This window comes from Tursiops truncatus, chromosome 4 (genome assembly GCF_011762595.2).
Source record: "Tursiops truncatus isolate mTurTru1 chromosome 4, mTurTru1.mat.Y, whole genome shotgun sequence".
NCBI lineage: Eukaryota > Metazoa > Chordata > Mammalia > Artiodactyla > Delphinidae > Tursiops > Tursiops truncatus.
In genome coordinates, this window is record NC_047037.1 from 28133217 (window position 1) to 28138895 (window position 5679).

At 39.8% G+C, this 5679-nt stretch overlaps 1 pseudogene; it reads left to right on the plus strand.

The window, feature by feature from the left end:
- On the plus strand, positions 1–670 carry LOC109549810 (proline-rich protein 13 pseudogene; annotated as a pseudogene).
- The last annotated feature ends 5009 nt before the right edge of the window (positions 671–5679 follow it).

Here is a 5679-nt window from a genome sequence, read left to right on the forward strand (position 1 = left end):
ATGGGCAGCAGGAGTCCGCCCAAGCAGTGGTGTAGAGGTGACGGGACGCCTGGATTCCTCAGTTTCCTTCCTTTTCCATTCCTCGGCTGGAGGAAATACCTGAACATATGGAATCCCAATGCCGGGCAGTCAGGGCCATATCCACACACCCCCAACGTCGGGTACCCTGGAGGTTGCAATCCTGCCCATCCACCACCTGCCACCCCTACCTTTCCTCCAGGCCCCTTTCCCACTCCCCCAGGAGCACCCCAGGGGAATCCAGCCTTTCCCCCTGGTGGGCCCTGTCATCTGTGCCACAACCAGGGTATCCAGGATGCCAACCCTCAGGTCCCTACCCCTCTCCATACCCACCACCTGCCCCTGGTATGTGTCCTGTGAATACATTGGCTCCTGGCATGGTTGGACCAGGAATGGTGATTGACAAGAAGATGCAAAAGAAAATGAAAAAAGCTCATAAAAAGAAGCAGAAACACCACAAACATGGCAAGCATTCCTCCTCCTCCTCCTGCTCTTCCAGCAGTGACTCTGACTGGATACAAGGCCTGGACCCTTCCCTCAAGTCTCTCCAGTTCTGCTCTCCCATCAAGCTTCAGAGGCCATCTTGTACTGGGGGAAATTAGCCCTTGTGTCCCTCCCCCCGCCACCCCTGCAATCTAAGCCTCACTCTGCTGTGAAAAGAATTGCTATGGGCTAGCAAAGGCCGTCCTCCAACTGCTTGGATAGAACTTTTAGCTGGTGAATTTTGCAGGAGAACTATTTTTTGAAGATGGTGAGATTTGAGCTAAATGCTGAAGACAAGTCTAAGATCTGTAAAATGTGATTTTTTAACTTTCTTTTGTAATACTCATGATTGGGGAGATGCTGTGGAAATTTAATTATGGAAAGGAAAAGACAACCTGTACCTTTCTTGTAATTGTGGCATGCTTGGGTGATTTAGTGGCAAATAAACATTTCCCAGCAGGCCTTTTATTGATTGCACTCACTGCAAGGCTGCTGGGAAGTGGAGTCCATTTGTCTGATGAGCTCTGACTGCCATTTTGGAAACTGATCTCTACCCCTTAGCTCAGTATGCTATCTCAGGTCCTCCTCTCACTCTCCAACTCTCAGTCCAAATAAACCTGTTTCTCCTGGTCTCTGTTCAGAAAAAAAAAGGGCAGCAGATCTAAATACACACTTCTCAGGGCTTCCTGGTGGCGCAGTGGTTGCGAGTCCACCTGCCGATGCAGGGGATGCGGGTTCGTGCCCCAGTCCAGGAAGATCCCACATGCCGCGGAGCGGCTAGGCCCATGAGCCATGGCCGCTGAGCCTGCGCGTCCGGAGCCTGTGCTCCGCAACGGGAGAGGCCACAACAGTGAGAGGCTTGCGTACCGCAAAAAAAAAAAAAAAAAGGTAAATACACACTTCTCCAAAGAAGACATACAGATGGCCAAAGGCACATGAAGAGATGCTCAACATCACTAATTATTAGAGAAATGCAAATGAAAACTACGAGGTGTCACCTCACACCAGTCAGAATGGCCATCATCAAAAAGTTTACAAATAATAAATGCTGGAGAGAGCATGGAGAAAAAGGAACCCTTCTACACTGTTGGTGGGAATGTAAAATGGTACAGCCACCATGGAGAAAAGTATGGCAGTTCCTTTAAAAACTAAAAATAGAGCTACCATATGCTCCTGCAATCCCACTCCTGGGCATATATCCAGAGAAAACCATAATTCGAAAAAATACATGCACCCCAATGTTCATAGCAGCGCTATTTACAAAAGCGAAGACGTGGATGCAACCTAAATGTCCATCAACAGATGAACGGATAAGGAAGATGTGGTACCTGTATACGATGGAATATTACTCAGCCATCAAAAAGAATGAAATAATGCCATTTGTAGCAACACAGATTATCATACTAAGTGAAGTAAACCAGACAAATATCATATGATATCGCTTATATGTGGAATCTAAAAAAAATGATACATTGGGAATTCCCTGGCAGTCCAGTGGTCAGAACTTGACACTTTCACTGCCAGGGCCCAGGTTCAATCCCTGGTCAGGGAACTAAGATCCTGCAAGCCACGCAGCACAGCCAAAAAAATAAAAGTAAATTTAATTTAATTAATTTTAAAATGATACAAATGATGGGGATTCCCTGGTCATCCAGTGGTTAGCACTCTGTGCTTCCACTGCAGGGGGCAGGGGTTTAATCCCTGGTCAGGGAACTAAGATCCCACGAGCCATGAAGCATGGCCAAAAAAAAATACTAATGAACTTATTTACAAAATAGAAAGAGACGCAGAGATGCACAGATGTTGAAAACAAATTTATGGTTACCAAAGGGGAAAGGGGATGGGAGGAGGGATAAATTGGGAGTCTGGAATTAACAGATACAAACTACTATATATAAAATAGATAACCAACAAAGACCTACTGTATAGCACAGGGAACTATACTCAGTATTTTGTAATAACCTATAAGGGAAAAGAATCTGAAAAGGAATACACACACACACACACACACACACACACACAACTAAATCACTGTGCTGTATACCCGAAACTAACACTATATTGTAAATCAACTATACTTCAGTTTAAAAAAAAAAGAAAGGGCTTCCCTGGTGGCACAGTGGTTGAGTCCGCCTGCCGATGCAGGGGACACGGGTTCGTGCCCCGGTCCGGGAGGATCCCACATGCCGCGGAGTGGCTAGGCCCGTGAGTCGTGGCTGCTGAGCCTGCGCGTCCAGACCCTGTGCTCCGCAATGGGAGAGGCCACAACAGTGAAAGGCCCGCGTACCGCAAAAAAAAAAAAAAAAAAGAAAAAGAAAATGTGATATACACACACATATATATGGAATATTATTCAGCCATTTAAAAAAGGAAGAAATTCTTCCATTTGTGACACGGACGGACTTTGAGGGCATTATGCTAATTGAAATAAGTCAGAGAAAGACAAATACTGTATGATCTTACTTATATGCGGAATCTAAGAAAAAGTAAAGAAACTCATAGATACACATAACAGGTTGGTGGTTGCCAGAGGCAGGCAAGGGGGAGGGTTTTTGGTAAAGGACATCAAAAGGTACAAATTTCTAGTTATATAATAAATAAGTCCTGGGGATGTGGTGTACAGCATGGTGACTATTAACAATACTGTATTATATATTTGAAAGTTGCTAAGAAGTAGATCTTAAAAGTTCTCAGCACAAGAAAAAATACGTGTAACTCTGTGTGGTGATGGATGTTAACTAGACTTACTGTGGTGATCATTTTGCAGTATAGATAGATAGATATAATTATGTTGCACACATACACAGAAAAGGATAGGAAATGAACAATGGAAAGTATTTGTTTTATTTATATTTTTTCTTCCAGTTTTATTGAGATATAATGACATACAGCAACTGTATAAATCTAAGGTATACAGCATGATCTGACTTACATACATCATGAAATGATTAGCACAGTAGGTTTAGTGAACATCCATCATCTCATGAACAAAATTAGAGAAAAAGAAAAAACATTTTCTGTTGTGATGAGAACTCAAAATTTCCTCTCTTAACAACGTTCACATACAACACACAGCAGTGTTCGTTATATTCATCATGTTGCACATTACATTTCTAGTACTGATTTGTCTTACAACTGAAAGTTTGTACCTTTTGACCACCTTCATCCAAATCCCCCTCCTTACACCCCTTACCTCTGGTAACCACAAATCTGATCTTTTTCTATGAGTTTGTTTGTTTGTTTTTGAAGTATTATTGATCTACAACACTATGTTAGTTCCTGGCGCACAAAACAGTGATTGGATATTTCCATACTTTTCAAAATGATCACCATGTTAAGTCTAGTTACCATCTGTCACCATACAAAGATATTCCATTATTATTGACTGTATTCTGCACACTGTACATTTCATCCCCGTGACTCATTTATTTTTTAACTGGAAGTTTGTACCTCTTAATTTCCCTCACCCATTTCACTCATCTCCCACCATCCTCGCCTCTAACAACCACTTCTTTGTTCTCTGTATCTATGACTCTGCTTTGTTATTCTTATTTGATTTTTGATTCTACACATAAGTGAGATCATACAATATTTGTCTTTGTCTTATTTCACTTAGCAAAATACCCACTAGGTCTATCCATGTTGTAGCAAATGACAAGATTTAATTCTTTTTATGGCTGAGTAATACATATATCACCTCTTTTTCAATTCATCTATTGATGGACACTTAGGTTGTTTCCATACCTTGGCTATTGTGAATAATGCTGCAATGCATATATGGGTGCATATATCTTTTCAAATTAGTGTTTATATTTACTTCGGAAAAAAACCAGAAGTGAAATTGCTGGAGCATATGACAGTTCCATTTTTAATTTTTTGAGGAACTGCCATACTGTTTTCCATGGTAGATGCACCAAGTTTCATTCCCACCAACAGTGCATGAAGATTCCCTTTACTCCATATCCTCACCATTGATCTTCATGTCTGTTTTTATGCCAGTACCACACTGTTTTGATTACTGTTGCTTTGTGGTATAGTTTGAAATCAGGGCATGTGATACCTCCAGCTTTGTTCTTCTTTTTCAAGATTGTTTTGGCTTTTCAGGGTCTTTTGTGTTACCATACAAATTTTAGAATTATTTGTTCTAGTTCTGTTAAAATTGCCATGGGTATGATGATAAGGATTGCATTAAATCTGTAGATTGCCTTGGCTAGTACAGACATTTTAACAACATTAATTCTTCTAATCCATGACATATTATATCTTTCCATTTGTTTGTGTCATCTTCAATTTCTTTCATCAGTGTCTCATAGTTTTCTGAGTACGACTCTTTCACCTCCTTGATTAGATTTATTCTTAGGTATTTTTTGATGTAATTGTAAATGGGATACTTTTAATTTCTCTTTCTGATAGTTCATTGTTAGTGTACAGAAATGCAACCGATTTCTTTTTTTTTTATTTTTTTTTCGATTTCTTTTTTTAATTTATTTTATTGAAGTATGGTTGACTTACAATGTTTTGTTAACTTCTGCTGTACAGCACAGTGATTCAGTTATACACATATATACATTCTTTTTCATATTCTTTTCCACTACAGTTTATCACAGGATAAATATAGTTCTCTGTGCTATACAGTAGAACCTTTTTGTTTATCCATTCTATATATAAAATTTGAAATGCAACAGATTTCTGTATATTAATTTTGTATCCTACAATTTTAATGAATTCATTTATCAGTTTTAATAGTTTTTTGCTGGCACCTTTAGAATTCTCTATATGCTGTGTCATGTCATCTGCAAACAGTGACAGTTTTACTTCTTCCTTTCCTACTTGGATTCCTTTTATTTCTTTTTCTTGTCTGATTGCTGTGGCTAGGACTTCCCACACTATGCTGAATAAAAGTGGCAAGAGTGGGCATCCTTGTCTTATACCTGATCTTAGAGGAAATCCTTTCAGATTTTCACAGTTGAGTATGATTTTGGCTGTTGGTTTGCCATATGGCCTTTATTGTGTTGAGGTGTGTTGCCTCCATACCCACATTGTTAAGAATTTTTATCATAAATGAATGTTGGATTTTGTCAAAGGCTTTTTATACATCTATTAAGATGATCATATGATTTTTATCCTTCAGTTTCTTAATGGGGTGTATCACATTGATGATTTGCGGATGTTGAACCA